At 49.1% G+C, this 12,314-nt stretch overlaps 1 protein-coding gene across 2 annotated transcripts in view; it reads left to right on the top strand.

The window, feature by feature from the left end:
* The window catches only part of LOC101423155 (ras-related protein Rab-15), a 31,716-nt gene that overhangs the window by 1,215 nt on the left and 18,187 nt on the right, over nt 1-12,314 (top strand). The gene's annotated exons all lie outside the window — the stretch shown is intronic.

Here is a 12,314-nt window from a genome sequence, read left to right on the forward strand (position 1 = left end):
TGGGCCCTGGGGGATCTGAGTTGGGGGAATTTTTCCCACATCTTGCTTAGGGTCCTGGAAACTGACCCTGCTGGCAGCCTGGTCATCCAATTGGAATGGCCTTCTAGAAACCTTGGCTGCCATTTGGGAAAGCACCAGCGCTCAGCTTCCTCTTGCCCCCACCACTCCTACTCCACTTTTTCTCAAGAAAGAAAAAGGAGGTTTAGAGCCTGGAGGTTAAGAGTTGGACTTTATTGTCCAGACACATCTGGATCCCCTACTTTGGGGCATCATGGCCTTGAATATCACATACATTTGTGAGCTTCATGTTCTCAGGTGTAGAATACTACCTACCTCAATGAGGTATTTACGGATTAAATAAGATGATGTTTGTAAAGCACTTAGCACAATGTCCTACACATGGTGAGGGCTGGATAAATGCTGGTTGGTATTACTGTTGTCATTTTCACTGAATTCTGGGGGTCTCATTCCCTCTTTCTTTCACTGTCTTCAAGGGACTCAGGGTCAGAGAGCAGAGCACATCCATCATTCTTGGGGGAACAACGAGGCAAGCCCCTAAGAGATCTAGCCAGCCTGAATGAGCTTGAGCTGGGCCACTGTTTGGATGAGAGTCATCTCAGAGCGACAAAAGGGTTTTGAGGCACAGCCTTGGCCAAGGGAGGGCTGCCTCTGGGGAAGGTCAGAGAAGAGGCAGATGTCGGGAAAAGGCCTGGGAGTGAGGGAGGGAGTGGCTGAACCACCAGATGGGATAGAAGTAACAGTTGCAGACTTGGGGACAAAGGGCAGCAGGTTACCACTTAAGGAAACTTGCAGTGGCTATTTTTGAGATGAGCCTGGTGCCAGGAGCTGCTGAACTACCTACAGAGGGCAGTGGGCTGCTCAGGGGCCTCTGGGAGTAATTTGCACCCTAGTGTCCTCATCCCATCCCAAGTCCCAGGAGTAACCTGAGTTTTTCCCTTGCGAGCTTCACTCATCTACCCATTTCAGAAGTGCTTGGAGCTCCTGCTTAGTGTTGTTGGTAAGGGAGGTGGTTAGCTTCCTCTAGGAGACATGTATTCCCCTTCCCCCAGTCAAATGAAGGAACCCCTGTTTCTAAAATACCAAGATGACTCTTTGGAGGTTTGTGATTCTTTAAGCAGAGTGCCTTGCCCCACACCCCTAATCACCATATTCTTACGTCTCTTCCACCTTGTCTTCTCCCTTCTTAGACACCCTCTTCTGCTAGATAGGTGAATGTACCGTTTCCCTCACTGGTCACTGGGACACTCCAAAGAAACCCTCTGGGGCAGGCCATTTTGGGGGCAGAGGTGAACCAGTGAATGGGGTGTGGTTTCTTTGCAACAGTATTTCCCTGCAAGGCTCTTGGTTTGTTGGTCAAAACTCTGGAGACAGTGCTCAGAGGTCTTTCTCTGCTTCCAATGGTTGGGTCCAACTTTCCATAGGATACAGAGGACTCTAGGAATTTGGATTCCATGGAAGAGAATAAAACTTGTCTCTGCACACAAGCCTTTTTTATTCCACCCCACTGGATTTTTAAAATGCTCTTATTTAAAGCTTAGAGACTTGTGATTGTATTTCATCTTAGGCAAGTTTTTCTGTTCTAACTAAGATTTACAGAGAGAGATGGATAGTCAGTAGGTGATATAGAAAGCTTCCCAATGAGCGGGGAAGGGCCAACCAGGAGACAAATTAAGGAGCCAAGGTAATGGATATTACCAAGTCATAGTCATTAATGTATCCATTAAAAAAAAAAGATATGTGCCCTGTATGCTAAGGCCTGGAGATTCCATAATGAACAATAAACTGAGATACTGCTCTTAGGCTGCTCTTTGTCTGAGATGCCTTCCTTTACCACACCAGGTACTGATCTGGGCACCTTGCCTGGGGGCTTCTTTTGTAAATGGGGAAACCAAGGCAATTCACAAATTACTGCCAAGACAGAGTTGGCAGTCTTAGATCATGCTGATGTCACCAAAGCTGACACTTTTGTGATTTACTGTCTATTCCCATTCTCTATGATCCTGTGACATTCCAGAGAAGGGCCTGCCAGGGAGTGGTAAGTAAGTCCTCCCATGTGGACTAAGGCACTGACCCCCACCCCTCACCCCCACCATCCTTCCCTTCTTCCTGGCCAGCAGATGGGCAGGCGGCCCTGCAGCTGGATCTGTGCCGTGGGCATTGCTTTTTCATGCGGCTGTGCTGGCCTCAGTGAGGTTTGGTGCTGGGGTGGGCAGTTGGTGCCTTGATGTCCTCTGCCTGCACCTGTTGCCTAATAAGATTATCCTACCTGTTAAACAAATTAATTGAGCATTCACTACAAAGCACTGTGTCAGGCATTTTCAAGACATACTGAGGTCTACCTCTTCCTGCCCATAGGAGCATATAATCTAGTTGGGGAGGCAAAAACCTAGACAGGCAGGAAAAAAAAAATAGCTATAGCCAAAATGAGATGATATATCTGAAAGCACATGGTAAGCCACTCTTTAAATGTCAGGGACTAATTATGATCATTATCGTTACAATTAACAAAGGTCTTGCAGTCATTCATTTTAGGAAGGGGCCCACACATATCAGAAGTTCAATAAACAATGTAAGACATGCCATGAGAAAGCCAGTGTACAGTGACAGGACGATCTGTTGCTGCTGCCACTAGGAGCTCCAGGAAGCTGGAGAAGAAGAGAGGCCCTTGTGGAGGAGGGAAGGCTGAAGACTTCAAGTGTGGGCTGCTTTTCAGTTCCTGTAGGGGAAGGGAGCAGATGGAGTAACATGAGCAGAGATGACAGAGGTGGGAATTCAGTGGGTGTTCATGGAACTCTGGGCAGTCTGGCTGGAACAAAAGGGATTTTTTTAGGGGAAGAGTGAGAGCATGACTCTGTTTATCTCCCTGTCTCCCAAACTACACTTTAAGTACCTTGAGAGTGAGACCAGATCTTATTCATCTTTGTTTTCACAGTCCCTAGCACAGGAGGGGTCTCTAGACTGAGAGGGGCATGCACATTCATTAATGAATGGATGGGGGACCAGATGGCAGAAGGACTGGCTAAGGAGGTGGAACCTGAGCTTTAGCAATGGCATAAAGGTCATTAGCTGGGGAGTGGCATGGTGAAAGTGGCACTCACCATGCTGGCTGGAAGACTTGAGGCAGGGAGACCAGTTGAGGGCTGTGGTAGTACATGAGCATGAAGGAACCTTTGGACCAGCTCCTTCTGTCTCTTCCACCACTCATTCCTTCCCCACTTCCTATGGCACCAACACCAAACTCCACGCAATCACCTGTTCTAGTTTCCCTCCAGAGGTGGGGAGTGGTCTAAACCCAGCAACCCGGCAACTTCTGAAAGGGTCTCATGGTACCTGTGGTGTCTGCCCAGGCAGGGAGAAGAGGTCCTACAAGGACATCTGCCTTCAGGGGACCTTTGATTACCTTTCTGCCTGGTGGCCAGGAATGAAATGCAAGCCAGCTGAAGGGGTGCCCAGGAATTGGTTTCCCCCCTCCTACTCTTGGTCTTCTCTGAGTAGACCTGCCATCCCATCTCTGCCCCTTTTGTTTGCAGGCTGCCCTTTCGAGCTCACCACTTCTGGGTTCCCAGGCTACTGCTCCTATGATTTTCTGGTTTGGCTGGTTCAACTGCTGTGGCTTCAGGGCTGCTTTCTCAGGCTGGATTTACTGTTGCGGTGTCACCTTTTCCCAGGAAGTTCTGTTGGAACTTGCTCTGGCTGCCTGGGGCAAGGGCTGGTGGGTGACTGAGGGGGAGGAGGAGAGCCAGGGAAGAACCAGGGGGGAGGCTAGACCTGAGCCTGTCATTGAGTGACCTAACAAACATTGGGGCTCATGCTTTGGCACTGCGTTCCTGGGTCTGAGGGTCTCTAGACTGAGAGGGGCATGCACTTAGACTGTGTGACACTGCGGGAGGGGTAGGCCTCAGCCCTCCTCAGCCCTTGGGCAGCCTTAGGCACGTCCACCCTGGCCCTGTTCTCAAGGCCTGCAGAAAGGAAGGGAGGGTTAGAAGCGCTGAGCAGAAAGAGCACAGACGTGAAGTTCCCCTGGCCCTTAACTGCTCTTGACCTTAAGAATCTTATTTAACATCTCTGTGCTTAGTTTCTTCCTTGTCAATTGAAGAATCTTTCTTTTTTTTCCAAAGATTTATTTATTTCTCTCCCCTTCTCCCCACCCAGTTGTCTGCTCTCTGTGTCCATTTGCTGTGTGTTTTTCTGTGTCCACTTGCATTCTTGTCTGTGGCACCTGGAATCTGTGTCTTGTTTTGTTGCATCATCTTGTTGTGTCAGCTCTCCGTGTGTGCGGCACCATTCCTGGGCAGGCTGCACTTTCGTCGCCCTGGGCGGCTCTCCTTACAGAGAGCAAATGGGGCTCCCTTACATGGGGGACACCCCTGCGTGGCACAGCATTCCTTGTGCACATCAGCACTGCATGTGGGCCAGCTCTACACGGGTCAAGGAGGCCTGGGGTTTGAACCTTGGACCTCCCAGGTGGTAAGCGGATGCCTTATCCGTTGGGCCAAGTCCGCTTCCCCAGAATCTTTCTTAAACTCTGTTGTGAAGTTTATTTTACATCAAGCACTTGGAAGAGCCCTCAATAAAATGGTAGCTGTCATCATCATCATCATTATTAGCTTATAAGAATGTTGTTAAGATGAATAAACTGACAATAATGTGCTCTGAGGTCATCACCTCCATCATTCCTATATTCAGTCATTCCAGCACTATTTATTGAACACCTACTATGTGCCTGCTAGGTGCTGTGCTAGGAGCTGAAGATATAGCAGTGAACAAATCAGACAGGAATCAGGAAGCTGACATTCCAGGGGGAGCACATGAGCAGGCCTTGTGTTTCTTTCTTTTTTGAAAAAAGATTTAATGTTATTTATTCCCCCCCTCATTGTTTTGTGTTCTCTGTCTGCTCTCTTTGTCTATTGTGTGCTCTCTGTCTGCTTATTTTCTTTTTAGGAGGTACCGTGAACCAAACTGGGGACCTACCATTTGGAAGGAAGGCACCCAATCACTTAAGCCACATCCGTTCCTTGTGTCTCACTGTGTTTCCTTGTTGTGTCAGCTCACTGCACCAGCCTGTTGTGTCAGCTTGCTATCTTGCTTTTCTTCTTTGGAAGGCACCCGGAACTGAACCTGGGACCTCCCATGTGGTAGGCAGGCACCCAACTGCTTGAGCCACATCTGCTTCCCTGTTTCATTTCAGTTTCTTTATCTATCCCCCCTTGCCCTGGCAGTGCCAGTGTCTGAGCTGTAAGAATGAGGAGTGAGGAGGCATGGAGGAGGTGGGGAAGAGGTGATCCAAGAGGAAGGGGGTGGCTCAGCCTCTGCCAGGTGTGGCTCTGCCTTGGGCCTTCATTCTTTCTTCTGACACAGGCACAGACCCTGGCCTTCCACCCCTTCCCCAAGGAGGTGATGAGTAGGAGAGTCCTGTGAAGGGGTCTGAGACCCTCAGAGCCTTCAGTTGATCTGTACGTCTGTGCCCTTAGTACAGAGCTGCAGACTCTCCCATGGCTTTGAGTACACTGGTTCCCTCTTACCTCCCTGAACCCCCTCCTTTCTGTGCCTTTCCTCTTTCTGCATCCTCTTCCCCCCGCCCCAGACAGGTTGGTGATGAGCTTTGTAACATGACAGTCAAGATTTGGCCATTACCTTTCCATCCCGATCTCCAGCTCTTAGAGTACCTTCTGTAATCTAATCTTTTAGCCTGTTTTCCTGTAAAACTGCCAATTTTCTGTTCAGGCCTCTGACCTCTCCTTGGCTCTTCACAAGGCTTCCTGGAAATTGAATTCCTCACCACAGAGGAGGAAAGGGCCTAATCATACTTTATTGCTGGGGAGACTGAAGCCCAGAAAGAAGAGATGACACATCTTGCGTGGAGGTGATCCAGATTTGAGCTGTCTTCACCTGTCCAGTTTCTCCAAATTGGACTGGGGCCTGCCTTGCCCATCGCAGATAGTCCTTCTGCCATGTTGCCAAGCAGAATATCTCTGAGCCAAAGTCCTTGGGTTCCTGGGTTGAGGGACTGCTGTGTCTCTGGCTGCTGGAAGAGTCTGCTTCCTTACATGGCCTCCTGTGGGAGAGGTGGGGGCCTGTGAGTGAGGAGTCAGGGTGGGGGGACCTTTGAGGATATGGTCTGAGTGTTGCCCTCATGTAACCAATTTGATACAATATTTCCCAAGAACCCTGTGACTGTGACAATGTGACCCATATGGAGTGGCTTTGAAATATGGATTATTCCCTGACTGAAATTTTCTCCCCGCTTATCTCTTCTCATGGCATGCACTGACTTCATTCATTTATTTCTTTATTCATTTATTTATTCATTTGTTCTTTCATTTATTCCACATTGTTGAATAATATTTAATGAGTATCTACCTTTTGCCAGGCCATGAGACTGTCAAATGAGTAAGACATTGCCTTGCTATCTATGTTCCCACAGTGGAAATGGAGTCAGGCATCCAAAAAGTCAACCGGAGTGTAATGTGAAAGGAATGTCAAAATGCTTTGGAATTGGAAGTGGACTTGGCCCAATGGATAGGGCGTCTGCCTACCACATGGGAGGTCCATGGTTCAAATCCCAAGCCTCCTTCACCTGTGTGGAGCTGGCCCATGCACAGTGCTGATGTGCACAAGGAGTGCCGCGCCATGCAGGGGTGTCCCCTGCATAGGGGAGCCCCACGCGCAAGGAGCGCACCCCGGAAGGAGAGCCACCCAGCACGAAAGAAAGTGCAGCCTATCCAGGAGTGGCACCACACACACGGAGAGATGACACAACACGATGACACAACAAAAAGAAACACAGATTCCTGGTGCCGCTGATAAATATAGAAGCAGTCTCAGAAGAGCACACAGCGAATGGACACAGAGAGCAGACAACGGGGGTGGGGGGAGGGAAGAGAAAAAACAATGCTTTGGAATCACAAAGGAGTGATCAGTTCCTCCTGGGGAGGTTGGTGAAGGCTTCTCAGAGGAAGTACCATTTGAGTGGGGTCTTGAAGACTAAGTAGGATTTCCCAAGGGCCAAGGGAGTGGGGGAGGCACACAGCCTCTCCCAGGGAGCAGGTGCTGTGGAAAACATGTCAGGATTGGGGCTGTTCCATTTTGGCCTTGCTAGGACCTGCTGGTAGTGGCCAGGTTGAGCTCAAACCAGCTTAAAGTCAACTGGATCTTGCTAGGAATTTTCTTTGCTATGTGTGAGGGCAGATGCATCTGGAGGCTGTGTCCCACCAAGATGTTTGCTTCTGAGAGTCCAACCTCAACCTCTTACCTGAACCTTCTGCTGCCTGTCAACATAGCCCTGCCTGGGCAGGCCCAGGAGAGGACGACAGAGGAGTGAGTGGTCAGTAGCCTGGCAATTCCTGGCCCCCTTAGTGGGGCCAGCTGATCCCCTCGCAGCAGCAGGCTCAGGGAGGTGAGAGCCAGGGTACTGCCAAAGGGGAGTGGAACAGGGTTGGCTGGAGCATACTGCACCAGTCACAGAGGCTCTATGGAGCTCTGAGCATGGCGGTGGGAAGAGCACGGGAAAGGGAACCATGCTTTCCAGGATGTCTACCTGGTATCAGGAACTGTGCTAGGTGCTTTCACATGCAATCTACTCAGTGTAGAGGGATCTCATTATAAAGTGGGGCGAGGAGTTCTGAAGTTGGCCTGGCTGGTATTGGAGGAGTTTCTTGGTATATTCTTCAGGCCAGAGTCCTAAACGTGTGTGTATGTATGTGTGTGTGTGTGCATACACAGATGCACTTGTGAGGGTGGGTGTGAGGGTGGGTTCCCATGAGACCTGAGAGAAGAAAGGCCTTGCCTTGGGGTTCCCCCTTTGTAGCTGAGGACAGAATAATGTTGACCCCTCTTCTTTTTTGTTTTCAGAGGAACTGTGAATTTGACTGAAATCCATTCCTGCCTTAGGGACATTTGCCACTTCCTCTGCCTGGGGCACTATTTGCTCAGATCTCCTCCCACCTGGTGCCTTCGTCATTCAGGTTTTACCTCAAATGTCACCTCCTTTAAAAGATCTTCCCTGACTGGCCAATCTCAGATGGATTGCCTACTGGAATCTTTGCTCTTTACTCCATTATCTTGCTTTTGCTTTTTTTTTTTTTAAAGATTTATTAATTATTTATTTCCCCTGACCCCCATTATCTGCTCTCTCTGTGTCCATTTGCTGTGTGTTCTTCTGTGTCTGCTTGTATTCTCCTTAGGCGGCTCTGGGAACCCATCCTGGTACCTTCTGGAGTGGGAGAGAGGTGATCACTTTCTTGTACCACCCCAGCTCCCTGTTGTGCTCCATTGTCTTATTTTCTCTCCTCTGTGCCTCTTCTCACCAGAGGGCCCTGGGCATCGAACCTGGACCTCCTATATGGTAAATGGGGCCCAACTGTTTGAGCGACATCTGTTTCCCCTGCTTTTGCTTCTAAACCCTTATCTCTGAAATGATTTTTTAGTTTACTTAGGATCTGTCTTCCTCACTAGAAAGGAAGCTCTGTGAAGGCAAGGACCTTTCTGTATTGTTCACTGCTGTGTCTTCTAGCTTAGTTCCTGGCCATTGTAGGCACACAGTAACAGTCTGAATGAGTGAAAGCATTTTCCTAGAGGACGTATACCCTTCCCTGAAAAAAGCTGTAGATAGTATTGCTTTCCTGGAACACATAAGACAATGAGATGCTCACTAGGGGAAGACAGGTTTGAGATTGTGAGAAGAGGAGAAGACTTCTGCAAGGAATGGGCTGTTTGCAGTAGTGTTTAGCTGTTCTGCTGAGATACATGCTGTAGGAGAGGCTCAGACATGGAGAGGGAGCAAGAACGTGGCTCCCATGTCCGTTGGGTGAATGGATCTGCTTTGGTCTACCCAGGGATGAGGGGTCGGTGTCTTTTAGAGTGAGGAAGGACAGTGTTGCCTGTCAGTGACTGTACTAGTGTAGGATGATGCTCATCAGCTCAGCCAGGCTGTTGGACTGACCCTTCTGCCACCCAAGCAGCCAGCAGACTCTGGACTAAGGAGTCCCTAGGGCTCAGGCCCTGGGGGCATGCTTGCCTTTCAGCCTCATGGGAGCCAGTATTTGACTGGGAAGATATCTGTGAAAGGTGGTGGTCTCCAGAGTTGTCCTGGTTTACATATATGTTTTTTCCATATCGAGGCTTTGTGCGTGTGTGTATACACATGCCTCTGTGCATCTGTTTGTGTCTTGAAAAAGAAAGGAGGGATAGAGTATCATTCTGAGCCTCCAGAATTACTTGGGCATAGGCATTTGACTTAGTCCCTTCGAGGTTAATAAGTATGCCCTTGGAGTTAGAGGGTCAGGATCCTGTCTTTTGAGACCAGGGCCTCTTCTTTTATTTCTATTTCCCATCATTCCTGGGGCAAGATTGTGCAAAAACTGACTAATGCCTTTATTCAGAGAGCCTGGGTGGATTTTTTCCCCCAAAATAAAGCCAGCATAGGGACAGTCTGCAATTCTAAAGGAGGGGAAAGTCGTTGGCATGTAGTCCGGCAAATGGAAAGCCTACCAGATGGAAGGAAGAGGAGTGCAGCAGGTGACAGGTTTAGGGCAAACATGCTTTCACAGCCCTTCCCTCTCCTGATTGGTCTGGGTCAGGAACCTTTGTCTCGAATCCTCTTGTGAGCTGTTTTGTCTCTCAGCTCTCCCTCTTCTTCCCCTCACCTGTCAGTAGCTTGGGGAGTGGGGTGGGGGTGGGGTGGGGGGAATGGCATTGTTGGTCTTATGGTAAAATTTTGGCCATGATATTTTCCTTGGGTTGGCAAAGACAGCAACCCCCACCCCACCCCCCAGTTCTGCCTTTCTCTAGAGCATGTTGTGGAGTTGCTCAGGGGTGACCTCTTTGGAGGTGACCTGCCACACCCTGCTGGAGTTCCACATGCCTATCACATGCTGGTTTCCTGCAGGAGGAGGGAGTGGGGGACCATTCCTGGGGTTTGTGCTTGGTAACTGGAGCCAGCACAGCCCTGGGGATTGGGTGTCTGCTTCGGTTTCGGGTGTTCCTTGTTGTGGAGTCTCACTGCTAATGAAAAGGCTCAGGTCACGCTGCTGGTCCTTTAGGCTGCCGTTGATCGCAGCGATAACATTTGGCACCCAGAAGCAGCCCTGTTTCCACTGAAGCATGTGGCACTTGGCAGGCAGGCAAGCCGGCGCCTGGCATTAACTCATGAGCTGCTGGTTGGAGGAAGATTGGGTCTGGCCCGCCAGCAGTCACACACTAACTCTGCTAGAATTTGGGTTGTAGTCAGACTCTGGGGGCCATCTGAGCTCCATAGTAGGTGGCATGTTCTGTTTTTGTTGAAACACTCCAGCTCTTTGTCTTACCTTTCTGTTCTACACTCCTTCTTCCCAACATGAGCCCTTTCTGGTAGGGACACTGAGGTGGCCCTGACGAATCTGGGCTTAGTGGAACCATGAACTATCCTAAGGTGTTCCCTGCAAATAGGTAACGGTTGACTTGCTCCATGTGTGCCCACTCCCTCACTTCTAGCTGCCTCACAATACCAGAACAGGTGTGGGGTATTCTGGGGCATGAAATGAAAATGCAGTAAGATTCCACACTCAAGGCTTGAGAAGCTGCTGATGGAGTGAAGACTTTGCTGGTAGGTTTTAAGAGGCCAGTTTTCTAGTTGAGTCTCAGCTAAAGGATGTGGGAACATGACTAAGTTACTTGACTTCTCTGTGCCTCACAGTAATAATCCCCACTCTTCCCTACTTCATAGGGCTGGCATAGGAACTGAGGGCTCTGAATTCCATGCTAAAGGGTATGCTGTCAATACAGGTTTTGGATGTAGTCCTGCCCAGAGTTGGGCTAAACAACTGTTCTCAAACTTTAGTGTGCCTAAGATTTAGTAGGTTGGAGGTTGGGCCTGAGACTGCATTTCTAACAAGCTTTCTGATGCTATTGAGGCTGCTAGTTCTGGGACCACTGTTGAACAGCAAGGGACTAAACTGTGGAACTGTTCTCTGGGTTTGTTCTTCTGGCTATTCAGCAGAGAGAAGGGAGAAGTGAGAAAATTATTTATAATCTAATTTATATCCTTTTATAACCCTTAGAAGACAAGGGGCATTCTCCTCATTCTACAAATAAAAACAATGAGGCTCAGAGAAGTTAAAAACTTGCCCATGGGAAGCAGACTTGGCCCAATGGATGGGGCGTCCGCCTACCATGTGGCAAGTCTGCGGTTCAAGCTCCGGGCCTCCTTGACCCGTGTGGAGCTGGCCCATGCACGATGCAGATGCACGTAGGGAGTGCCGTGCTGCGCAGGGGTGTCCCCAGCGTGGGGGAGTCCTACACGTGGGGAGTGCGCTCCGTAGGGAGAGCCGCCCAGCATGAAAGAAAGTGCAGCCTGCCTGGGAGTGGCGCTGTGTATGCTCTTGGAGAGCTGACACAGCAGGATGACGCAAAGGAGGGAGAAGCAGATTTCTGGTGCTGCTGCTAAGGATAGGGGCGGTCATGGAGGAGTGTACAGCGAATGGATACAGAAAGTGGACAACTGGGGGGGGGTGGTAGGAGAGAAATAAATAAAAAATAAATCTTAAAAAAAAACAAAACTTGCCCAAGTCACACAGCAAGTGCCAGAATTAAGATTTAGACCTGGTTTTTCTGACTCCAATGCCAATAGATATCTCGTCCACCACACTATAGCTCGCAAACTTTCCTCTACCAAAAACCACCCGTGGAATATTAAAAATACAGTTTCTGGGCCTGGCTCTCAAATTCCGATTCAGTAGGTAGGTATAGGCAAATCAAGGTAGCTGCACTGCAAAAAAACTCACCCCAGGTGATTTTAAAGCTGAGGATCTGCAGAACACATCTTGAGAAATCAAGGACTTCCATGCTGCCTCTCTTGATAATTCAGGTGCAAAATTTTTTGTCCAAATGTAATTCTTAAATTTTAACATGTATCAGAATCACCTGGAGGACTTGTGGAACCACGGATAGTTGGGCCCCACCCCCAGATTTTTGGATTCTGTACGTTTGAGGTGAGACCCAAGAATTTGCATTTCTAATTCGTCCCCAGGTGCTGCCGCTGCTGCACGTAAGTGTACTGTACTTTGAGAACCACTATTCTAGAAGCTAGCTGCTCATAGTGTGATCCATGGACCAGAAGAATGAGCATTAGTTGGAAGCTTAATGCTGCCTCCAGGCTTCACCCCCACCTACTAAGCCAGAATGTGCATTTTAACGCCCTCTCCAGGTGATCCCTATGCACTATAAACTTTGAGAAGTGCTTCCTTAGAGGAGCCAGAATGAGAAAACTCTGGGGACAGAGTTATAGGGGTCATCTCTTCTTCCAGTAGATACTGAAG

The sequence above is a fragment of the Dasypus novemcinctus genome, chromosome 3 (genome assembly GCF_030445035.2).
Source record: "Dasypus novemcinctus isolate mDasNov1 chromosome 3, mDasNov1.1.hap2, whole genome shotgun sequence".
Classification (NCBI taxonomy): Eukaryota; Metazoa; Chordata; class Mammalia; order Cingulata; family Dasypodidae; genus Dasypus; species Dasypus novemcinctus.